We start from the raw sequence: 26,387 nt of genomic DNA on the forward strand, positions 1-26,387 counted from the left end.
GTGCATGGTTTTTAACTGACCACATAGCTCATTATCTACACCCACATGAAGAATTTTCATCCTCATTGTGTATAAACCAGCTCTCTTAATTTATGTCTACAAGGACTTTAGACTTCCTCCTTAATTTATTCAGCAAATTTCACATCTTTTAGGAAGATGTATTGAATATCAGGGCCTAGGATTTGATTGATACCAATGTAGAGGCAATGTTACAACGTTGCAGCAATGTCTGACAGGCATTTATTACAGACTTTTAAAGGATAAGGGGTCTCACACAGCAGCTACAGAAGTCTGTGAAATCCCTAAAGGTCACGTCCAGAGAAGAAATGTAACAGAGAAAAAAAACATTCTACTATTAAGAAAATAGTGACCTATTCCAGAATAGAAAAGACCAGATATAGTCTGATCCAAAGTTCACTAAATAGGATGGAAATCAGATAATTATGAATTTATATTAACAACATAAGAAGGGCAGCAGAGGGATTAAATTATTATGATTAATTGGTTAGGGAATACCAAAAAGTGCTGTATTGCATTTTATTTGGGATAGTATTAAGTAACCATTAAGAAAAATGTACTCAAATGAGAATCAAGAGGGTAAGGAAAAGAGCATATCTCGTGAATTGCAAGACAGTGATTAGTTATTCATGTAGATTCTAGGGGTCATTAGCCACAGTAACATGTTAGCTTTCCATTTCAGATGATTACATTTTGCTTAGTGAAAGTGTTAATATTTTTATCAATTAGTTATGATATTTCTTTTAGCCCGTCTCCTAAGATGAGTAGTTTTAATTGCTCCTGTAATAGTGAATAAAAAGTAAGTGAAGAAGAGTGCATGGTGTATAGAAATATATTAGAAAATGCTCTATCACCTCTAGAGGAACTGACCATATTTGGATTAATGAAATTTAGCCTGAATACTGAGTTGCTTTTCTGTGTTTTTATATTCTGAAGAGAAAGCTGAATTTCAGTTATATGTGAAATTATTATTATTATTAGCTGGGCGTATTACTTATGTCACTTGTTCACCATAGGTTTCACCATAATAAGCTTTCAACTGTGAGTTAAATAATATTTTGAGTCCCTGAGACATTTTCAAACAATTTGAAAGATTCTGTAAACTATATTTAAGGATTTCAAAGCCAACTTAAAGATGCATATGCAAGGAACTCATTCATCTCTGGGTATCAGTGGTTTCAGATCTTCTGAGCAGTATTAAAAACTCACTGTTTATTCAAAACATATTTATAAATAAAAACACGTTTCATAGACTGAAATGTGCATTAATTAAATCACAGCCTTGTTTCTGCTCTACATAACTTGTGCTGATTTCTCTCCTCTCTTCTCATGCCTGAAATAAGTAACGTGCCAAAAGCTTTTGAGTGCTGATGCTATCCTGCCAATGAGATGTGTGAGTGGCACAGAGGCAAAACACCTCTAGGTTACAGCTGGACAATATCTAATATCACAGGGTGACATGGGTCTATCTTCAGTAATAGTTTCACCTGGATTTTTACCAACTAGGGACAAAATCTGTCTGAAAGCCAATAGTATTCTTGCTTCAGTGCTTGGATTTCTGAGCCCTTTAGTTACTTGAAGCAATTACATCTGAAGCTTTTGTTTGTTTGTTTTTGTTAAAGTGCTTTACCAGTGATGCCACAGAATATCTTAAAGAGCTGTGATACCTGTTTCCTAAAGTCTTCTATATTCAGCAAAGAATGTTTTGAATACAACAAGAATTTAGATCATCTATAGTCAGTCTTCCTTATCTTATGCTTAGATGTAATACAGAAATAATCCAAAGGAAGTGTCAAAGAATATCCCTATAGGCTGACCAAAACTAGCACATAATTATTTTTGTAGAATTATTACTTCCTCCACTAGTACATCCCTTGAAAATCAGTATCACCATTCAGAGACTGAGAAGTAATTCAAATCAAAAATCCATGAGCAAACATCAGATGACAATTGTATAAACCTACACCACAGTAAATCAGTAGATTTGTGAAAAACTCAAAAGGGAAACATTAAAAAAAGTGCTATGCCAAAGGCTTTATTCAGTATCTAATAGGAAAACCACTCGGGCCAGTTATTGAATTTTATTACTATAAAAGGGCTTATTCATTGCATTATGTTTTGCTCAGAAAACGTGTTTCTGTCAGGTTACTGAGCCGGCCACCATGCTGCTAAATCATTTAATGTGCTCAGTTTTACTCTTGAAATAAGTGAAGTAAAGTTCCACAGGGCATGAAACACAGCAGCAGCACTTCAGCTTTAATAGTGTCTGACACCCAGCCCAGCTTGCCACCCATTCTTCACAGCTGGAACACAGCTGGTCCAGAAGGAGAGGCAGGACAGGATATTCTTAGGCTGATGTAACAGCAGTTCTCCCAAGGAGCTGTCAAAGCAAGCACTGGGATTGCTGTTGGACACAATCTCATTCAATATGACACTGGGCAGGTCTGAAAGATGAAAGCACGCAGACTTAGCTGAACTCTGACACACTTCTTGTCTAACCTTTAGGGAAAAACCAGGATCAGCTCAGTAACACTCTGGCTGTACACATTACTGGCTCCCTAGGAGCCGAGAGTTTACTTTAAGCTCTGATTTGATTCATAAAAACTGCTTGAAGCCAATTAACACAATGTAATCACAGTAGTGTGGTAGTGCTATACCTCCAGCAATGTGTGCTGACAGCTTGCTAATGGGTTACAGGAAGGAAGGAAACCTTGGTTTAAATTCAGGTCAACTTCTTACCATCTAGCACCGTGGGCTGTGCTTCAGCGGGGTGCAATGCTGACATAAGCATTCACCTACTTTGATGTTGATGTTCCACAGATATTAACAGATGAGCTGTTAAAAAAAAAAAAAAAGAAAAAAAAGAAAAGAAAAAAGAAAAAAGAAAAACAAAGAAAGAAAAGGAGGAAAGAAACAAATAATAATTTACTGGGATCTATGCACAGGATAAAGGCTGCATGGGGACTCAGGTTGTTTAGCTGTCTCTGGTGGAATCCATTGCAAAGGGTCCCTGAAACAACATCTTCAGCTGGATGAGGCAAAACCCCTCAGCTCTTACACTCACTCCACAGCCCTGCATGACTCCCTCTGGACACTGATGATACTTCATTACATATAATCTTAAATCAAATACAAAAAGTCTCCCAACTACCTTAGCCATCTACAAAACACTGCCTCACATGGCCATTCCTACATATGCAGAAACAGCTTCTGCTGCAGACTTAAAAATGTCATATCCAAGTACATTTTGGCCACTTCTGCATCAGGAAAAGATTGCATAGGCTTATTCCTTCTTCTTTGGAGGATTGTGAGTTAGTTCTTAGTTCCAGAGCCTGTAATGTAATCTAACAACCATTGGACCGTGCTAACTTGTATAGGAACACCTACAAAATCCAGTGACACTGAGACTGAAACACACAAACAAAATGCAGTGACTTAATCCCTCCATCAGGTTGAACTATTCTTTGCTCCATCTGTCCTTTTTCTTTATCTCATTTTAATGTTCTGCTGTGTACCTCATTCCTTCTGCTGCCCAAATCCTCCTCCACCTACATGTGAACCTCCAAGAAGACACTTCAAATATAGCTGTTATATATATAAAATTATAATCATGTTCCAGAGAGCTTCACTTACTCTTTTAGTAATTTGTTAGTTAAAGAAATGCAGTCCCTATAGTCTAGACAGACAATTAACCCTGGTAACCCCAGAATACATGGTTAGTATTCCCCTGCATGAACCAAGAATAACTTAATTAGAAGTTCAGCCCAGGAAGTGGCTGCCTATTGGTAACAATGTTAGTTCTTCTCCATGGTACTTCATAAAAAGTCTCTCTCAAAATAGTTTACAAAGTAAAATCATATCTATATATCCCAGAGGAAAAGGGAAATTAATAGGTTTAAGTAATGATGAAAAGACATACTGAAATGAGGTTTGAAATAGATGAGAAAGCTGATCTGGAAGGAAACGTGTGAAGAATATTTTCATATGACATCGACTGGAAAAAAAGAAGCTTATAAAAATATTTTTTAATTTCTTACTATTAGAGCCTAAACTTACAAAATTGCTCAAATATATCTGCAAATATTTGTTTTAATTCCTAATCAATTAATTTGATTTTATCTGTCTCCTTCAGAATTAATTTTCCCTAAATATAGATAGCCCTCCACATACATTTGTCTAGAAATACTATTGAAAAATGCTTTAAATTAAATATTATTGAATCAAATACTGTAGATTTGTCCTGAAAGCCAAATATTAATACTCTGCTTAAATTCAGTATTATAAGCGGAGTCTATATTGCTCCTATATTAGATATACTGAAAAAGTAAGGTATAACTGGAGACTTGTTCAGGTCTTCATAAAGTTCATATCCCTGGTTTGGGTTTGTGCAGCCTGATTTTGGTAGCAACAGCGTTAGAGAGGTACCTTTTGTGAGAAGATGCCAGAAGCTTCCTCCATGTCCAAGAGATCCAATGCCAGATGGATACAAGATAAGACCCTGCAGTGGCCAAACCCAAGCCACCAGGGATGGTGGTAACACCTCTGTGGTAACAGATCTAAGAAGGAAAATATCTTAATGTGCAGATGTAGCTGTGCTCAGAGAAGAGCAGGGTGAGTCCATGTGAGAGGAGCAGCCCTGCAGACAGCTGGGCAGTGCAGGAGGAGGGGCAGGAGCTGCTCCAGCTCTGGAGCTCAGGTTCCCCTGCAGCCCCTGGAGCAGCCCATGGTGAGGCAGCTGTGCCCCTGCAGCCCAGGGAGGGCAGGGGGAGCAGAGATCCACCTGCAGCCCTGGGGAGCCCAGGCTGGAGCAGGGGATGCCCAAAGGAGCTGTGAGCCCACAGTGTTCCTGTGCTGGAGCAGGGGCCTGCAGACCCAGAGAGAGAGATCAGCCTGGGCTGGAGCAGGGGGATGCCCAAAAGAGGGCTCTGAAATGAAGGAAGTGGAAGCAGGTCCTGACAGGAGCCTGCAGACCCAGAGAGGAGCCTGGGCTGGAGCAGGTTTGCTGGCAGGACTCGTGAACCCATGGGGGACATGGAGCAGGCTGTTCCTGAAGGACTGACCCTGTGGAGAAGAGTCCCACACTGGAGCAGTTCATGAAAAGCTGCAGACTGTGGGAAGAACTCTGGCTGAAGACTGTGGAGGCCTGTCTGCTGTGGGAAAGACCCACTCTGGAGCAGCAGGACCTCCTTTCTCTAGCAGCAGCAGGAACCATGCATGATGAGCTGACCATAATGCCTATTCCCATCACCCTGCACTGCTGGGGGGGAAGACCTACAGCCCAGGAAACAGAGAGAGGTAGGGGAAGGTATTTCCATGATTTATTTACTTCTCATTATCCTGTTCTGATTTTCATTGGTGATAAAGTCATTAACATCCCCAAGTTGTGTCTGGTTTGCCCATGATGGTAGTTGTTTCATCATTTTTCCCTGTACCTACCTCAAGTCATGAACCTTTTGTTACACTTTCCCCTGTTCACTTGTAGAGGGGTTTGAGAGAGTGGCTTTGGAGGTCACTTGGCATCCAGACAGGGTCAACCCACCACAATCCTTTAAATGTGATAAAATCCTTGACCATGTAGGGAGGCTGAAAGTTTGCTATGTAGGTACTTGAAATTAAGTAGGTGGATCCACATAAAAATGTTCAAATCTTTTCCCCAAATAAACTCCATGCATTAAATGACTTAAACAACCTCCATAATTTAAACATTACACATCCTGGAAACAACCATTGAAAACTGAAGCAGACCTTCAAAATACTGAGCAAATTATCTATAGAAAATGTGGAGAACAAGAGGAACCTCCAAATCCATGGTTAGCCAAAGACTGGTTCTCATTAGAGATATCAAATGCGTCAGTATTTTGTGCTCAGCAGTATATCAGCTAAAATCATTAATATAATGCTTAAATGCTTATAAAAGTGTATTTGATGTACTGAGTGTAAATTGAACCATATATTCCATGAATACACCTAAGATGTCTAACTATCCACCCTAACAGCAGGAAAGGAGATTTAACACATTCAACACGTCAAGAGAAGGATGGTGAAAAACCCTGAGCCTTAGAAACCATCCTTTTCCCTCTTCATTCAAGTCTGCCCAAATTCTGCACAATGCATAGGAAAGTGAGTAGCTGTGAAGATAAGCTTAAAGAATCAAACTTAGTGTTAGTTCGTCTCATGTAAGATTTGAAAATAATGCACTTTATCAAACTCGTTCAGAAATACAGGCACTTTTTGCTCTCAGACACGTCATAAACCAGAAAATTCTTTAGTGAAAACCTAAGCAGCAATGGAGCATGATACTTCAATTTCTGATCTTTCAATGAAATGTTGTCTGTTTTACTCAGTCAACATTTGTAAAAAGGACTTAGGACAGTCTGACATGTACCAACACAAAAAGGTGCAGAATATCCTAATCCATGTTATGATCTGCATTTATCTAATTTATCTAATTTTCTAGGGAGTCTATTACCAGCTAGTAGCATCAAAAAGTACAAGCACTGAGTAGCTGTGATTTTGACTTCCAAGTGTGTTTTTTAATATAAAAGGGCCCCTCTTCCTTGAGATATTCAAGTGTCAGTCTGGTAGAGGTCCAGGCTCTTCTCTGAACAAGGCTAAAAAAATTCTATCTGAGGCTGAGATCTTTTCATTTGATTTCAGGAATTTCACGGTATAGAGAGCATGATTAAGACGTTTAAATTTCATCAGATTTGCAATTTGAGATGTGGTATTAAATGTTACTGTAATTCACTATGACTTGGTTTTCAGACTTAGGGTGAAAACATCCTAAGATCTACATCCTTAGCATTAATGATGCAAATTATTTAAGATCATTAAAACATAGATAATGGGAATGCCTGGGACCAAGCGACTTTTCTGAAGATAGTTTCATGTTCTGTCACTTAGGAATTATTCCCATCACAAGGTGATTTGGCTAGTGCAAAGCTCACCTAGCACACCTTCAAGAAAAGCTCAAAATTTCTCCCAGAAAAGGGGATTACTGATTCATTGTGACATTTTTTTTTAGCTCATTATTATCTTGTGGCAGACACTTAGAAACTTAGAACCAGATCAGGAATGTTTACTTTAAAAATCTAACCTAAAAATACTGCACTTGACAGTAGCCAAGAATAATTTAGGAAAAGATGGCAAAAATGAGGCAAACTATGTCTCCTTGCAGATTCCAGAAATCTGCCCTGCAGTGAATTCCTAACCCTGTGGTTTTACATGTTTTTGGGTTGTTTTTTTTTTTTTTTTTTTTTTTTTTGGTTTGGCTTTGCTTTGGTATTTTTTTCAGAGAACTTTTCTCTGTTAATTTCCCTAATGCAGCAGAAGCTATGCAGTCTCCCAAATGAACGGAATAAAAATGAAACTTTCAACTTGACTCAACAACAACAACAACAAGCAAGAGCTTCAATTTAAAAAGAAAAAACAACACTATAATCAAAAAGAACTACAAAAAAATGTAACAAGTGATGAGTTTTTTGAAGGAAGGTGCTTTCAGGAATGGCAATAGATGCAGAACTGTGGCTGTCATATGTGTTCTCTCTCCCTTTTTTTGTATAGGCTCTGACATCATGCATCACCATACCAGCTACTTAACAGACATCATTTCCCTTTACACAGTAAGGGAAATATGATGCATTGTGCAGGACATAATTGAACATCTGATTTTGGACAACAGAAACCAGAAACATAACAAGAATTCCTAGATCACACTATTATTTTTGTTGTTTTATGATAGCAGACATACATTTTTAATAGAAATTCAATTTTAATTTTACTTAATTTGTTTTTTCTTGAGTTTGAAAAATATATAAATCAAAAATATTTTAGGTTTCACAGTAAAAATATTCCTTAAGCATAAATTACGTTATCTTATATTATCTCAAAAAGAGAAAACCTAGCCAATGTTGCTGCTAAAAAGTAGAAAAAAGTAAATCATATTGTTTCACTAAGCTAACAATCATAGGAAACAGCCTTTCCTACTCTTTTTTGTTTGTTTGGGGCTTTTTTGTTTGTTTTTAAGGTTGTTTTTTTTTGTTTTTAGGGGAGTGAGGTGGTTGGTTTGTTCGGTTTTGTTTCTGTTGGAGATTTGATGTTATTTCCTGGAATATTTAACTGTGTTGGTTTAAACTCATAAAAAAAATCCAAAACAGGAAAAAAACCAACAAACCAATTTTGTTGTCCTAATGTACATATCTATATGAAATTTGGATGTTTAAGCTGCCACAGCAGTCAGACACCTGTTGCAATATAATTGCTCCTGACACTAGACCTATAGAAAGAAATATATCCTTGCTTTAAGGTGATTTCAGCTCACTTCCTGGGCTCTAGTGCATGCAATAATTTGGTCTCCACCAACTCCAGTGGGATTTTAGAATCTAACTGAATCTAGGCACTAATTAAAGTGTCTTAATCTGCACTGAATAACACTATTTGAGTTCAATTTATTTGTCAGCATCTTAGAATCATAGAATTGTTAAGGCTAATAAAGACCTCTAAGATCATTATTTTAAACTGAAAGAGGGTAGGTTTAGATTGGCAATTAGGAAGATATTTTTGGCCATGAGGGTAGTGAGGCCCTGGTACAGGTTGTTGAGAAAAGTTGTGGCTGCCTCAACCCTGGGAGTGTCCAAGCCCAGGATGGACAGAGGTTGGAACAATCTGGGATAGTGGAAGGTGTTCTTGCCCATGGCAGGGGAATAGAACTGGATGAGCTGCAAGGGCTTTTCCAATTATATATGATTGGATTCTATGATTCTATGACTTTGTCATAAGGTCCAGCCATCAACCCAGCATCCTCCCCAAATATCAAGTCCTTTGAGATAGCTCAGCTTTGCCTCCAGGTCAGCTGAGAAGCTGAAGAGCAGTAATTCCTATACCAAACCTGCAAGTCTCCTGTGGGCATCTCAAACACCCTGTGCATCTCAAAAGACACTGGGTGTTTGGCCAGCTGTACTGAGCATTAAATATCAACATGAAGAGCATCCTGGAGAAGATCACACATTGCTTCATGCCAGGATGTCAGAGAAAATCAGAGCAATGGGAAGTGCTGGGGTTGTAAAGCCAGAAGAGGTTCTTCTAAGAATAATTATTCATAGCATCACATTCTGAGGTCATCATACTTCTCCTCACACCTATATCATTAAAAGGACACAACAGAAAAAGCCTATCAGCAGGTGATAAGGTACATGCAGCTTACTTGGAGAAGTGTCCATGTAGATTTTCCAAAGCCTAGAATTTGAAACGGCTCCATAATTTACATGATGACTCCATTTGTGTTAACTCTAGGGTGTCAGGACAGGTTGTAAATAAGATAAACAATAAAACTTTCCAGGTTCTGCAAAACAAACAAACAAACAAACAAACAAAAACAAACAAAGAAAAGCAACAACAACCTCCCCCCACAAAAAAAAAAAAAAAAAAAAAAAAACCAAAACCACCACAAAAAAATCCCGACCCTCCTCCATAACTGTTTTTATGGTTTCCATTGCTTTCCTCTGCACCCATTACCAGGCATAATTCTACCTAATAAATTTCATGTAGTCATAGCAATATTTGCAATTTAAAAATTTAACAGATTTGAGCCACAGCTGCACTACCCTGGCAAGCCAGACCGGCTTCAGGTAACAAGATTTATTTTCCTTGTATGCTGCCAAGTCAACCTGAAGACAATGTTAATAGAAAAGGTCACAGACTGATAAGCTGACATGTCTCTAATTCTTCAGGACAAATCCATGGATGGTGAATTGAAATGCTACTCTGCAGCTCCTCAGGGGCAGAGGCATTAAAGTTAAATGTTACAGATGTGAAGGAATGGCAGCAAGCATGTTTGGTTTGCAAAAGAGCTTATGGCTGTGGTGGTAGGAATGCAGGAGACACCACCAGAATTTATTTTCTTCGCTAAAGGATATTTTAAGGACACACTGCAACCACCTCAATATAGTGTAGATCCATCTGTCAGGGTGGAGAATGGCACAGTTCACAGGTAGAACAGATACTTTAAAAGGAAGATCTATTTCCTCTATTTCTGCTAACACAGGCTTTGCAACGTGCAGAGCAGAGGGGATCAAAGAAAGTGGAAAGATGGTTCTCTATTTCAGGATTGTGGTTTAAGGCTTCACATGTTCCATCTGGAGATCGACTGCTTGCCTAATGTTCCAATATTCACCAGTTTGAATGTAAAGTCTGCTTTTGCCTACAGTGGTGACACACTATTGAACTGGGACAGCAAAGTGCCAAGGTCTGAAACAGAGACATCTCAGTGGCTAAATGGCTGAAAGAGCCCTTGGTGCAACCCACATTCTGCTACACAATTTGTGGATACAGTTTGCAATACAGGACAAAACAGTGTCTTGTTTTTGACAAACATTTTTGAAGGGATGAATGTTTTTAAGCTGAAAGAGAGCAGATTTAGATTGGCTGTTATAAAGAAATTCTTCCTTAGCACAGGTTACACAGGGAAGCTTGGCTGTCCCATCCCTGGAAGGTTCAAGACCACGTTGAACAGGGCTCTAGTCTAGTGGAAGATGTCCCTATCAATGGCAGGGATTTTAAAAGAAGGTCTTTATTGACTCTTCCAAATGAAATATCCTGTGATTTTCCGATTTTAGGCTTGTGTGCAGAGTAATAGAGATTATAGGATGGGAGCAGATGGTACTATTCCAGCTGGTCTTAGCAAGAGCCTGGATTGTTTTAACTTACTATTCAAGGCACAGAAAGTGGTAAAAAGGACCATCATTCTTTCTTCAGATTGTTCATCTGTAAAGAGTTTTCAGGTGAAGATTCCAGAAACAGCTGAAGAAGAAACCTATATTTGGTTTGTCTCAAGACTGATAGAAAATGAAGTAAAATTAGGTTTTGCTTCTTTTCTCATAGAGATGAACCAGAATCTGCTATGCTTATCCCTTTGGTTTTGTCTTCTCCTTCATGTGAACACTTGGTGGCTCAAATGCAGTATATCCTTAGAGAATGTTAAATTTCAGCACAAACAAGAATAGCCCTTTTTCGCCATAGATTGAACAGGATAAAGAAATGTGAGAAATTACTACCAGAACTGCACGATTAATTTATATGAATATGGTGGCTGCTAAAATCACTTTTCCTACTATAACTCAGGGGAGACTACCAAGATAAATAGTCCTCTATTTTTTTCCCTTTCCTTTTTCCCCTGCTCTTAGTCTGAAAGACTGACATCCTATAAGAAAAGGATAATGAAGAAGTTCTGAATTAATTATTTCTGTTGATTCACACTAAGGTGTCCTAGCAAAGGCCCCACTGTGCTCCATGCTGTATAAATACATTGTAGGGGACAGACACAGCTATGAAAAATTTGCAGTTATAGAATGTCTGTATGAGAAAAACAAACAAACAAACAAACATGCTAATATCTTATTTCCAGTATGAGATTTAAGTGGGATATATATCATAGGAATCAGCCTACAGGATGCATGCTGATCACCTCTGAAGAGCCATTTCCTGAGGATACAGACATAGGCAATGCAAATGGGGAAGAAGACTGACTTGGCTGGGCAGAGATCTTCTTTTAGAACTCAGAAACCAAAGAAAAATGTGTAGCCACTGAAGATAAGAACAGTTGACACAACAAGACTACACAGGTGCTCTTCATCTCAACAGGGAGAACATTTGTGAGCCCAAAACTCTTGCAGAGTTCCAGCTGACCAGTGCTGGGAAGGACAATACACAGGCCTTTTTGAAATAAGCCAACAGCAAAAGAAGGATCAGAGAGAACACTGGTCTGTTACTTGATGAGGTTGGGTACTTCCCACAAACAAAGCATAGCCATGTAATACTTCCCTTTCCCCATGTCTTTAACACCGACCGCAGGGCCTGGGAACCCTGGATCCTTGTCTTGGAATACTGGGATTGCAGGGATAATAAATTCTCAGCCAAGCCTGAGACTTGCCGCTCCACCTCGATGCACATACGTCTTTGAGGCCCAAGGAGTCCACCCCAGAATAAAAAGCTGGCCAGTGTTATTGTGGGACTGCTTTCTGGGCAGTGTTCACAACTCCAAGCCTGTCAGAGTTGGAGGAGCATCTGGATGACGCTCTTAGGAACCGGGTTTAGTGAAACTATCCTCTTAGGAGTAAGCAGTTTAACTCAGTGAGCCTTATGGAACCCTTACAACTTGAGATATTCTGTGATTCTAATGTGAGTAGCCTTAAGCTATGCCAACTCAATTGATCTGTTTTCACATATAATCACTGGAAGTTTTGATTGGTCATAACACTACAAGGAATCCATCTGTCTGTTAGGCCTGATTTTTTTTTATTTTTTTTTCCCTCTTCTCTTTTTATTTTCTTTTGTTCAGCTCAACTAGAAGACTGGTGCACTGAGGCAGACCTCAAATACATAGCAAATTTTCCTTTTACTACCGGAGCACAATCACCTCTCAGCTTGGGCAGAGCTGAGGGGACAGTAGTGCCACTCGCTCCCTGGCCAGCACAGAGATGATGTGGGTGACTCCACCACTTCCCCAGCCAGACTGTTCCAATGCTTGACAACCCTTTCCCTGAAAAAATTCCCTAATATTCAACCTATACCACCTCTAGCGACACTAGAGGCAACTTCCACTCATCCTTCACTGTCAGACTGGAAGAAGTGAGCGTCCCCTCTCTATCACCTTTTGGGGAGATGCAGAGACTTTGAGGTTTTGAGGCCCCAGAGCTGCTTCTCCTCCAGGCTGTGCTGCCCCATCGCCCCCACTCTGGTGCTCCACGTTCTTTCCGGTTCAGGTTCCCGCGGTTGCTCCTGCCCCGCCTCCAGCCCGTCCCGCTGCCGCCCACGTCCGGTGGCCTGCGCGTGTCTCGGAGCTCCACACAGCCCGACAGCGGCTGAGGGGCTCCGGGCCCCTGCTCGTGTCTCAGAGCTCCACACAGCCCTGCAGCCGCTGAGGGGCTCCGGGCCCCTGCTCGTTCACGGAGCTCCATACAGCCCTGCAGCCGCTGAGGGGCTCCGGCCCCTGCTCGTTCACGGAGCTCCATACAGCCCGACAGCCGCTGAGGGGCTCCGGGTCCCTGTCCCTGCTCGTGTCTCGGAGCTCCACACAGCCCTGGAGCCGCTGAGGGGCTCCGGGCCCCTGCTCGTGTCTCGGAGCTCCACACAGCCCTGCAGCCGCTGAGGGGCTCCGGGCCCCTGCTCGTGTCACGGCGCTCCACGCCGCCCTGCAGCCGCTGAGGGGCTCCGGCCCCTGCTCGTTCACGGAGTTCCACACAGCCCTGCAGCCAGTGAGGGGCTCCGGCCCCTGCTCGTGTCTCGGAGCTCCACACAGCCCTGCAGCCGCTGAGGGGCTCCGGCCCCTGCTCGTGTCTCGGAGCTCCACACAGCCCGACAGCGGCTGAGGGGCTCCGGGCCCCTGCTCGTTCACGGAGCTCCACACAGCCCTGCAGCCGCTGAGGGGCTCCGGCCCCTGCTCGTTCACGGAGCTCCATACAGCCCGACAGCCGCTGAGGGGCTCCGGGTCCCTGTCCCTGCTCGTGTCTCGGAGCTCCACACAGCCCTGGAGCCGCTGAGGGGCTCCGGCCCCTGCTCGTGTCTCGGAGCTCCACACAGCCCTGCAGTCGCTGATGGGCTCCGGGCCTCTGCCCGTGTCTCGGAGCTCCACACAGCCCTGCAGCCGCTGAGGGGATCCGGGCCTCTGCCCGTGTCTCGGAGCTCCACACAGCCCTGCAGCCGCAGAGGGGCTCCGGGCCCCTGCCCGTGTCTCGGAGCTCCACACAGCCCTGCAGCCGCTGAGGGGATCCGGGCCCCTGCCCGTGTCTCGGAGCTCCACACAGCCCTGCAGCCGCTGATGGGCTCCGGGCCTCTGCCCGTGTCTCGGAGCTCCACACAGCCCTGCAGCCGCCGAGGGGCTCCGGGCCCTTGCTCGTTCAGGGAGCTCCGGACAGCCCTGCAGCCGCAGAGGGGCTCCTGGCTCCGATGCGGACGGAGGGACTGGCTCCGGCCGGACCATGCGGCTGCACCGCCCCGCCGCGCCCCAGGAGAAGGCGCGGCGCCATTCCTGGGCCTGAGGTCCCGTTGTACAGTTCTTCGGCCTCGCTCCTTCCACGAGGAGCCGCGCATGTGTTTGGAAGCCGCCCGGCGGTTCCCGAAGAGGTTCCCCGGCTGCCGTGTGCCTCACACGGGCTGTGCACAGGCGGCCTCTGACACTCCTGCACCGGCTGCTCCGGGACGCTGGTCCCGACAGCACCAGGCTGTCCTGTCAGGGCTCCACACCTGCGGCCCAGGATACCCCCCGAGATCACAAAATCGTGGGGTGCTAAGGGCTGGAAAGGACCTTCTGGCTCCTTCAGCCCCACACAGGCAGGAACAACTTCCATCAGCCCAGTTTGCTGCAAGCCCCATCCTGCCTGGCCTTGAATGTTTCCCGCATGGGGCAGCCACAGCTGCTCGGGGCAGTCTGTACCAAGGCTGCAGGACCCTACTTTGCAAATCCTTCTATTCTCAGTAAAACATTTATAACTCATTCCGACTCTAACAAAGGTTATTAAGTAAAAGAATAAAAGCCGTTGATTTTGTTCTCTATGTGTAGTTATCAGTGGTTTGGATTTGTTCTGGGTGTTGTTGACAGCTGAGAGAGAGGCATAGCTGAAAATTTGACTGAAAAATGAAGAAGAATGAGAGGGGAGGGGGCAGAAGAGTTGGGATAGAATGTAAGAACAGAGTGTAAGTTTGCGAGTGCCCATTTAATGGGAAAGGGGACAGGGACCACCCCTGGCTGCCGAAGATTGTAAAATGAATTTTGTTGGAGGAAGTTTGTGTGCAGCTGTCGGTGGAGAGGTTCATGCACAGAGTTTGGCTGAATCATTACAAATAAGCAGTTTTTGTTTGCCTCAGTGACTTTGTCCCCACTTAGTTGTATATAAAAGTTAGTTTATTTCTACCACTGTTGCACACAGAGGAGTCACAAAGGCCCCAGGAGCACCCCACAGGCAGAGGACAGAGCTCCAAGGGACCCGATCCTGTCTCGCTGCAGGAGAGCTCAAGGGGCAAAACATGTCTGGGTCATATGGGCATCCAGTTTTCTGTTTGACATGGATTAAGGTTGTTCAGGGGTGTTTAATCCCACTTTGTAAAGGGCTACCCTGGAGCCTAGTGCAGAGCAGTGGATCTGCATTTTCTTTGTCAGAGGCTCTGGAGTGCCTTGCAGCAGTGGCAGTTCTGGGCTCTTGCTGCAGTCCTGGCCCTGCTCTTAGATTTGTGATGTAGCTGTGAGGAAAGGAGATGTGGCACAAATAGCAGTGGACAGAAGCAGAACTCCAGCATGCCCCTGTCACAGTAGCACAGGAGGCATTTCCTGCAGTGGCTGGTGGAATCTCTTGGATTACCTGCACCGCTCCCTGCACAAGAAACTCCTTGAGTACTTGGTCATAGGCAGAAAGTGGTTTCCGAGGGAAATCAGCCTGCTGCCAGACTTCCAAAGGGTTGAAACACCCAACGTCTACTGGCACCAGAGCAGCCCTGTGTGAGTGCAGTGGGCTGTGACCCAGGCTCCGGGGAGTCCTGCTGGTTGCGGATAGACAGGGAAGTCCGATCGGAAGATACCGCGATGTACGGGAAGTTAGGGTCCCACCCCCTCCAGCTGTGTTAACCAACAGCAAGGCAGTGATGACCTAAGCGCACCGTGGTTATATAAGGCAGCGCAAAGAGGAAATGAACGCTTTTCACCATCCACCACATTGGTGCACGAGAGTGATTCGCCTGAACGGCCTGTACGTCCACTGCCGTGTCTTTCTCAAACCAGGTCGCCTTGCCTCCGGAGGGGCGACAGCTGGTGGCCCTGGAGAGAGTCCTCATGCACAGAGCTGAGCCCAGGGGTGCTTGCTCAGCCTCGTGGGGACCACTTTGTGTATTAAGAGTAGTGAATAGTTAAGGATTTAATCTGTAGCTAGTGCACGTCTCATAGGTAAATGTAGAAGTAGTTAATCTGTAGCTCCTGTGTTTATGCCCAGAAACCGACACTGCTTTTTCGCTGCATTTCAATAAAGTGCAGTGCTCCAGAATCTGGATTGCATAAGTTCTTTTTAGACTGGGCCGGATTTATGGAGCTGAACTGATTCCAATCAGAAATTCTGCCTCTCTTGACCTAGCCCATCTTGTCTCAGATGATGAGCTGGCACTCTTACAAGTAAGAGGACAATTAAGTTCACCAATCACATTGCAGGGCAGGGACATATGCCCCAATGCACGACTTGACTACAGATCCTGTCTCGACCGTGAGATTTCTAGTTGGGGCCACTGTGGTGTTGTGGTGCATGTTTATTTTGTTTAGTTCATGTGGGGGGTGAACATTCCTCTAACATGTGTCATTCAAAGGAAGGATTTCTTATCTCAGGGGAGATGGTTCCAAGGGGTCCCAAAGGGGTATCCCAATCATCCACACCATCCTCTGGGGCACAGTTAAGCATTTAATTGGTAGTTAGTGCACTCTTTGTAGATAAACGTAGAAGTAGTTAATCTGCATTTCCTCTATTTATGCCCAGGAACCTGACCCTGATTTTTTGCTGCTTTTTTACTGCTTTTTAGGAATTCAGAATCTGGATTGTGCAAGTTCTTTTTGTTCTGGACCAGATCTATGGAGCTGAACCTGTTCCAATCAGAAATTCTGCCTCCCAGCATCCAGATCTCAGAGGCCTTTTGTTTCCACTGAATTTCTGTCCCTTTACTGCATCACAACTGCTGTGCCCTTCCTAGGTATCTGGTGCTTTCTAAGTGTGCATGCGGGCTTCCAGGCTCTGCTGTATCAGTGGGGGCATTTGCTGTTGCATGTTTTCTCCAGATGTAGGTACAGCAGCATTGAGTTCATTCCCATTTTTTTTCCTTCTGTCTTTGGTAGAACTCTAAGTGTCATGCCCTTTGCAGACATCACATCATTTCCACACAGCAGGAGATGGTAAAAGTTTTAATAGTTTGTTTCAGTTAGCCCCTGTGTTTTCCCCAATTAGTTTTGGATGCCCCATTGGTCCATGTGACCCTTTCTCCTCCTCTTGCTTCCCTCACTGGTTTGTACTTTATAAGACCCCCTGCTTCACTCTTCCCCTAAGGATTCCGTAGTGGTTGATGGTTTATATCCACCCACCAGTGCGTCCCTGTATTTAATCCCGGGTGCAGCACTGCTTGGGGCACTTTTGCACCTGAGCCCTTCAACCCAAATAGGCCTTCTGTTGGATCCTCAGCAGCTGAAAGCCTCTCTTTCCTCTGCTCAATCTTTGACTCTGGTTGGATATAATACAGCGTTGAGCAAGTGGCTCAAAAGGTTCTGCCTTCAGTAAACCCTGTACTGAGGCAATTCCCTGTACGTGGTGTGGCGCAATCTCTTGAGCTAGCCCGGAAACCAGCATGATGGTAACTGGATGGAAGGCAACCATCTTGGCTGCTGGCAGCCCACATCATGGGGCCATGCTGGTTGAATCCTCATGCACAGAGCTGAGTCTATTGCCGCTTTTTGAGCCCGCCTCTGGGGGACCAGTTTGTACATTAAGAGTAGCTAATAGTTAAGCATTAAATGTGTAGTTAGTGCACTCTTTGTAGGTAAATGTAGATGTAGTTAATCTGTTAAGAAGTAGTTAAGAAGTTAAAGTTCCTGCATTTATCTATCCCCAGGAACGTTACTTTGCTTTTTTGCGGTGTTTTAGCAATTCAGAATCTGGATTGTTCATTATTGTAATGCTGTCTCTTGTTCCTGAGCCTTTCCTGTCATTTCCACCCTTGGCCAATCCCTGGTTGCTTCATTCCTTTGGAAATCCTCTAATATTGGATGCCCCATTGGTCCATGTGACCCTTTCTCCTCTCCTCGCTTCCCTCATTGGTTTCTACTTTGTAAGACCGTGTGCTTCACTCCTTCAGTGAGGATTCCGTAGTGGTTGTTTCTATCCACCCACCAGTGCGTCCTGGTATTTAGTCTGTGGTTAGCCAGAACAGCCGTTCGGAAGATCTCGCGCTCTTACGAGGAGTTAGGGCCCCTCCTTCTCCATGACGTTCCAAGTTGCCAACCCCTAAGGAAGTGACGTGGGCACACCGTGGATATTTAAGCGGGTGCTCACGGGAAATAAACGCACTTCACCGTTCGCCACATTGGTGTCACGTGTGTTTGTCCGACGATAGTGTGAGTTCGTCGTGGTCTCACTCTGTACCAGGTCGCACTTGCCTAACCCACAGGCAACATTAGTCCCAGGCACAGCACTGTTCGGGGCTCTTCTGCTCCTGATCCCTTGAACCAGAATAAGTCTTCTGTTGGATCCTTAGCGGCTGAGAGCGTCTGTCTCCTCTGCCCAATCACTGACGCTGGTTGGATATACTACATCGTTGAGTAAGTGGCTCAAAAGGTTCTGCCTTCAGTAAATCCCATATTGAGGCGATTCCGCACCTGGCGTGGCACTGGTGTTTCTCTTGAGCTAGCCCGGAAACCAACATGATGGTAACTGGATGGAAGGCAACCATCTTGGCTGCTGGCAGCCCACATCATGGGGCCATGCTGATTGAATCCTCGTGCACAGAGCTGAGCCCATTGATGCTCAGTCAGCCAGGGTCTGGGAGACCACTTTGCACATTAGAAGTAGTCAATAGTTAAGCATTTAATGTGTAGTTAGTGCACTCTTTGTAGGTAAATGTAGAAGTAGTTAATACGTAGTTCCTGCATTTATCCTCAGGAGCCCAACCCTGTTTTTTTTACTGTGTTTTAGCAATTCAGAATCTGGAATGTGTAAGTTCTTTTTGGACTGGACCAGATCTATGGAGCTGAATTGGTTCCAATCAGAAATTCTGCCTCCCTGCAGCTAGCCCATCTCTCAGATGATGGGCTTGCACTCAGTTGTCTTTTGTTCCACTGAATTTCTGTCCCTTTACTGCATCAGATCTTCTGTGCCCTTCCTAGGTATCTGGTGCCGCCTAAGTGTGCATGTGGGCTACCAGGCTCTGCTGCATCATCAGGGGCATTTGCTGTTGCACCTTTTCTCCAGATGTAGGTGCAGCAGCACTGAGCTCGTTACTATTGTTTTCTTCCATCTTTGGTAGAGCTTTGACTGTTACGCCCTCTGCAGAGCTGACATCATTTCCATACAGCAGCTCATGGTATTCAGTGGCTTGTAGGGTGTCTGGAACTCTTTAGAGCTCTTTCACCTATTCCCTTGCCAGTATGGTGCCCATCCTTTCAGCGTTCAAGGCTGCAGTCATTGGACTCTGCTCTCTCTCCTTTTTTTAGTGCATCCAGGTTTCTCCAGTGCCAATGAGCTCCTAATGCCCAAGTACCACTCAGATCAAGCTCCTGGTGCTGCACAGGCACGTTCTCTAAAGAGGTGGCAGAGAAGTCTCTTTCCCTTGGCCAGTGACCCCCCTGTGACCTATTTCAAACTTGGGGTCAAGGGCGCCAGGGGCACCCAACAAGCAGAGGGCAAAGCTCCAAGGGACCCGATCCCGTCTCACTGCAGGGCATCTCAAGGGGCAATGGGGGCATCTGTTTTCTGTTTGACACGGTTTCAGGGAGCTTCATCCCACTTTGTGAAGGGTGGCCCTGGAGCTGTTGCTGAGCAGTCTCTTCCCTTCTCCTGGCTGAGCAGACCCTACTCTCTCAGCATGTGTTGATAGCACTCCCAGCCCTCTGATCATCTCCATGGCCTCCTTTGGGCCTGCTCCAGCATCTCCCCATCTTTCCCCTTCTTTCCAGGAGCCCAGGCCTGGACATGGTGCTCTGTGTGAGGCCTCCTGAGGGCAGTATCAGAGGAGTAGAATCTCTCTCAACCAGCTGCCCATGTTTCTTTGAATGCAGCCCAGGATTTGCTTGGCTTTCTGGGCTGTGAGTGCCCACTGCTGCCTCATGTCCAACTTTGATCCCCCAAAACTGACAAGTGCTTCTCAGCAGCATACACATGGAGTACATACACAGGGGAGTCACAAAGGCCCCGGGGACACCCCACAAGCACTGAGCTCCATGGGAACTGATCCCATCTCACTGCAGGGGATCTCAAGGGGCAAAGTGTCCCTGGGTCAAATCACCCAATTTTGTATTTGACAAGGATTTGTGGGAGCTTAGTCCCGCTTTGTAAAGGGGGCTCTGGAGGCTGTTCCCGAGCGGTGGATCTTCATCTGTGGGCATTAGGCCTCTAATTCACGGCCTTCACAGAGCTAAAGTTACACTTCTGTTTATTGGGGAATTTTATGTTTATCAATGTTAGCTGTTTTAGGACAGCTGATACCACAGTGTTGTAAATGAAGCAAGGGCCGAGGCCTTTATTAATAAGTAGCAGCTCTTTTGTTTAAAAGAAAAGAATCGGGGGTCGTTGGGAGCCGATGCTTGCTGCTGCTTGCCTAGTCGATGCTGGGAGGAGGTTCTCATCAATCCTGACCGAAGGTAAGGATGGGAGTTCCAACCTCGTGGACACATCACTGACTCACTGAATGGCTCGTTGCTTAGGGGTGTTACTGTGTTCAACAGCTTTTAGTTGAGGATGAGGGAACAAATGTCATCTCTCTCTGCAGGAGGTTTTCGCCCGCTTACTGGTGTCACTGGTGGTTTTGCCTTAGGTGTGGTTTTGTAATCTTGGAGAGTCTTCTGGCTGGACTTGACTTTTGTCTTGGACTTTAGCTTTATGAGAGTCTCGGGGACTTTGCATATTGGGCATTGTTGGTTTGATGGACAGGCAGCAGCAAGGCATTGGAAGTGAGGTAAGGGGGAAGGGCGGAAATGGCAAGTAGCAGGGTATGGGAAGGGAGCAAACAGGGAAATACATCAATATCACAAGCTTGGATTTCAGAAAGGGGATACAGCATCTGAATGAGGGGGAGCAAACAACTGAACTGGAACCATATACAACATACAACAAGACAACTATTAATAACGATTTACTAAGACAAGCACGTAGGTAATAGTTTGAAACTATTTCTTCTCAGCAAAACCTGTTTACTTCAACTCCCCCCTCTATTTTTCTGATCGGGCTTTACACCCGCATCAGTTGTCAGTTTCTGGCTTTGGGGCATAGATTTTTTTACTTTTTTGGTATTGGTTGTATATTTTCTTAGCAGCACTTCTTCTGGGGCTTCTAACTCTAACACTCTAACTCGTTCTTGGCGGGTGGACAGGGGGATTTGGAGGTTTGCCTGTATGGAAGTTGTAACGGTCCAAATTAAACAAGGAAGAGGACAGGGGAGGACTAGGAAACTGGCCAGAGTGGTGAGAGCTATAAATAACGCCTTTTTCCACCAACTCCCTTTTAGGGACCAGAAACTGTCCCACCAATCTGTATTTATTAAAGGTTTACATTCTTGGGTGCCCACATATGCAATTTTTCTAATTTCTCTTGATCTGTTTTTGATTACTTTGCTATTGTCATCTATTTCCAGGCAGAACTCTGAGGAATTAAATTTACCACATATACCTTCTTCGTTAGCTAGTTGATAATCTACGGCTAATAGAACTTGGTATATGACTGATCTCATTTGTGCTAATTGATCACTAATATAATCTAAGGCCAGGGCTGTTTTTTCAGGAACTTTTTCTAACACGGCTTGTAACCAGGTAATTCTGTTTAGCATCTAGATGGGTGTTCGGTAGCCCTATGACCCGTCCTGGGCCCATGTGGCTGGCCCGTAGGTTTTTATTATTTCATCAGGGGTCCAAAATTTGCCCTTCCACTTTTGAGTACCACCTAGTTTTACAATTGTTCTTTTTTCTCATAAGTTTTCTTTTAGATTGTCATACAAGGGCACCCCTAAATGGTTGCCAGTTTCTTTCTGGAGGAGGAAAAAGGCAGGCTTTATAACTCCTATAGCACAGCTGCCAGTCCAGTCCCTTTTCGCTGCATGATCTGCTGCTCGATTTCCCTTTTTTTCGAGAGTTTCTCCTTTTTGGTGTCCTTCATAAGGGAGTTTAACACTTCTTTTATTAGTTCTTTATGGGTTAAATTTTTTCTCTTGGAGTTTAAATATCCCCTCTCTTCCCAAATTTTTCCAAATGTGTGCACTATACCAAAGGCGTACTTAGAATCTGTGTAAATAGTGCCTTCTTCTCCTTCTAATAAATCTAGCCCCTTTTTAAACACGTACGCTTCACAGTATTGAGCTGACCAATGCGGAGACAGTTTTTCTTGTGCAACTACTTCTAATTCACATTACCCGGTTTTTTCTACTACTGCATATCCCAAGGCCCTTTTCTCCTCTATTACTTGGGATGATCCATCTGTAAACAGTATTCTTCCATAAGGCAGTGGAGTATCTTCCAGATCTTCCCTGAGTTTAGTTTGTCATTCTATTGCTTCTAGACAATTGTGCTCTAGCTCGGTGTTTGGGACTCCCATTAGGAACTGAGCGGGGTTTAAACTTTTTGATGTTTTTATATCTAATTTATTAGTGCTTATGAAGCAAGCTTCATATCTTAGTACTCGAGGATCAGTCAACCACTGTTGTGCTTTTTGACTTAGCACATTTCTTATATTGTGAGGGGTATATACTATGATTTTCCCTTGAAACGTAATTTTTGGGCTTCCTCTATTAAGGTAGCAGTGGCAGCAATGGCTTGGATGTAGGTTGGCCATCCTCTAGCTATCGGATCTAGGAGCTTTGATAGGAAAGCTACGGGTTTCTTGTGTCCTCCCCACTGTTGAGTGAGTACGCCCTAGGCTACTCCTTCCTCCGCATTTACGAACAGCTCGAACTCCTTTTTAAGGTCAGGGAGGCTTAAAACTGGGGCACTTGATAACTTTGATTTTAATTTATTTAATTTGTCTTCGTCTTCTTTTGTCCAATTTATTTGGTCTGATTGGACTAATTTTTCATATAGGAATTGGACACTCTGCGAGTACTCATCAATCCAAAATTTACAATATCCGAAGAGGCCGAGTAATTTTTGCACATCCCTTTTTGTTTTGCGGGAGGGTATGGCTAATATTCCTGCTACTCGTTCTGGGTGTAACTTTTTATATCCTTCTCCTATTACATGACCAAGATATACGACTTGGGATTCTACAAATTGTACCTTTGTTTTTGATACTTTTAAGCATTTTTGACCAAAAAAGTTTAGGAGTTAGATGCTGCTAGCCCATACCTTGTTGAATTTTTCTCCTGAAATAAGTATGTCATCTACATACTGAAGGATTTGCACCTCACGACTGGGGGTGAACTCTTTTAGTATGTTTTCTAATGTACGCCCAAAAAGATTGGGTGACTCCAAGAACCCTTGTGGGAGTCACATCCATTGCAGTTGTGTTCTTTCTTTGGTTTCAGGGCATTCCCACTCAAAGGCAAACCAATTCCTACACTGCACTGCTAAAGGGCACGCCAAGAAAGCATCTTTCAAGTCTATGACTGTAAACCAGGCGTGCTTTCTGGGTACTTGACTCAGCAACGTGTAGGGATTGGCCACTAGGGGAAACTTTGTTATTGTTCTCTTATTTATTTCTCTGAGATCTTGGACGAGTCGGTATTTGTCTTGTGCCTTCTTTACTGCTAGAATGGGCGTGTTGTGGGGGGACATGCAGGTTTCTACTATTCCTTCCGCTATTCTAGCGACATGGGATATTGTTATACTCGAATAGGTGTCCCTTCCCGTATTTCTACCTCAATAGGTGTAATGTCCAGACACCCATATTTCCCTTCTTTAGCTGATACCTCTGGTTGTATTTCTTCTAAATCCCCTGTTGTTAGTTTCATCATGTGTGCCACCATTTTCCCTTCTTTAGGTATGACTGACTCGTATACCCAACTGGACCTGTAAATCCCTGCCCAACAGGTTCCCCTCCAGCCACGGTAAATATATAAAATTTGCTACGTGCTGTTTTGAATTCCCCCTGATTTCTATGTCCTCTATTAGATTGGCTTTGAAAGGTTTCCCTTCCGCTCCAGTTGCTTCACAGGTTTTAGTTCCAATTATTGTACCCAAAGGGAGCTGGTATAGACTTGATTTTTCTGCTCCCGTATCTATTAAAAATTCTGTTTGTTCCCTGTAGGGACCCACCTCTAAGTTTATTATGGGCTCTTGATGACTCTTAGGGTCCCCTAAAATGAAGAGCCCATGACGCCCCTAATCTTCATCCCCTTCACCTTGCAGTATCTTTTTTAGGGCTTCTTGTTCTCTTATGATAGCTTCATCTAAGGTTACTTTTTTACACATTCTTTTCACGTGCCCCACTTCTCCACAATAGTAACATTTTGGGGGTCCCCCTGATCTCTGCAGCGGATTCCATGGTGGTCTGGCACCTTCCTCATCTTTCTCTGGATCTGCTTGCAGTTTTTTGTTATTTGTTTGATTTCTGTCCCCCTTAGTGCTTTCTCGGGCAATTGCCACCATAATCCGTGCTTTTGACTTGTTTCTTTCTTCCTCTCGGCGTAAATAAACTTTTAGTGCCTCTTAGCAATTCATTTATACTTCGTTCTTGCCAGTCCTCTAATTTTTCCAATTTTCGGCCGATGTCTGGCCATGATTTTGTTAAGAACTGCAGCTTTAAATACACTTGGCCATCTGCACTGTCAGGGTCTATGCTAGAATATTGTTGAAAGTTTTTTCTGAGTCTATTTAGCCAAGAGGCAGGGGTTTCATCTTTTTCTTGTTGGTATTACTGTTCTGAGGAACTGATTCCCTAATTTCCCTTATCATCAGGTTACGGTAATCTTCCATACTTCTCCTATTAGTTTCCCGATTGGGCTGCCAACCTGGATCTACTAACGGCAGCTTATGGTCACCTGGGGGTCCTATCCTGTTCTTTACAAGATTTCTACTCCTGCAGCTCTAATAAGTTGTATTTCCTCCGGATTGAACAAAATCTTCATAATTGAGTTTAGTTCCCCCCAGGTATAAATATTGGGCCCTAAAAATTGGTCTACTTGATTTGCTATACTGATGGGGTCTTCTGCTAAATTCCCCAGTTCCTTTTTAAACATTCTGACTTCAAACCTTGTGAGTGGGACGTTTACGAAACCCACACCTCCACCTATTCCTCCCATAGGGACTTCCCTTAAGGGGGACATCTTTGCTTTTGATCTCGAAGTAGTGGGATGTCTGTTGTAAGCGTGACCTGGTTCGGAGCGAGACCACGGCGGAACTTACAAACTGGCCGGACAAATCACTCATAACACCAATGTGGTGAACAGTGAAATGTAATTTATTTCCTGTGGGCACCCACTTAAATAACAGCCGTGTGCCCACGTCATTTCCTTAAAACTGGTTGCTACGATACAAACTGGGTGGTGTCATGGGGAAGAACTTTTGCCGAATTTGTGAACCGAACCCCATGGCGCGCAAACAAAAAGAACTCTTCCAAATCTATGCCCTGACAGATTGGGGAAATGTCCAAACAGCGCTTGCCGACCTACCCGAAACAGCAGCTCGAATTTTTCCAGTAAGAAGACTAGAAAACAGCTTGCTAGCATACTCCCCGGTGAACCCCAAAGACGTGCAGGCTATCGCAAAAGCCATCGCTGAAAAAGGGATCAATTCCGCAATGGTCTCCACGTTAAATGGTCTCTTTGGCAATGATGACATGCTTCCCTTTGATATTAAGCAAACATGTTGCATGATTTTCGATGGAGCGGGCATGATTGTCTTTAAACAAGAATGGGAAGACAACTTAGAAAAGATACTTGCCAAAGTTAACGGAGATCAGCATCCATTGCACAATTCAAGTTTGCAGCATCTAATGGGTTGAGACCCAGGAATGATCAGTCCCCAGGCGCAGGCGCAGGGCTTAAGAGCCTCTGAAGTCGCCGCCACAACCCACACCGCGAGAGAAGCCATCTGCACAGCGTGCAGAGTAGTTGCTAAGCCGTCGCCATGGACTACCATCAGGCAGGCCGAAAGTGAGCGCTTTACTGCATTTGTCGATCGCCTTCAGGCAGCTACAGACGCCTCAGATCTGCCACCAGAGGCAAAAGGGCCAGTGCTAGAAGGCTGTATAAGACAGCAGTGCAACCAGTCCACCGAGCTATTGCGATCACTGCCCCCTGGTGCCAGCATCACAACCATAATCAAGCATGTGGTAAAAGAGGAAAATTTAGCCCCGGTTCAAGCTGCGGTTGGCGCCGCAATGGCTCCACTCCCAGCAGCGGTCGGCCCAACTGTAGCAGAGGTAATGGCCATCCAAAGCCGTAACATTCACGGCCGGCCACCACCTACGGACTACTCCTCGTAAAGGCCGAAAGGACCTTGCTGGATTTGTGGGAAGAAAGGTCATATTGCTCGGTGCTGCATCCACAATAAAAAGCAGGGAAACGGGCGGGGGAGGGAGCAATTGGGCCGCATGCGACCCTCTCCCCGTTGGGACAGCCTGCGGCCCAGTTATGTTACTCCCACAGAGGCGGAGCACCTTCCAAGTCCGCTGCCCCCCAGAGAAATGACCAGTTTCATAGCTCAAACCATGCCCAAC

The sequence above is a fragment of the Oenanthe melanoleuca genome, chromosome Z, assembly GCF_029582105.1.
Source record: "Oenanthe melanoleuca isolate GR-GAL-2019-014 chromosome Z, OMel1.0, whole genome shotgun sequence".
NCBI lineage: Eukaryota > Metazoa > Chordata > Aves > Passeriformes > Muscicapidae > Oenanthe > Oenanthe melanoleuca.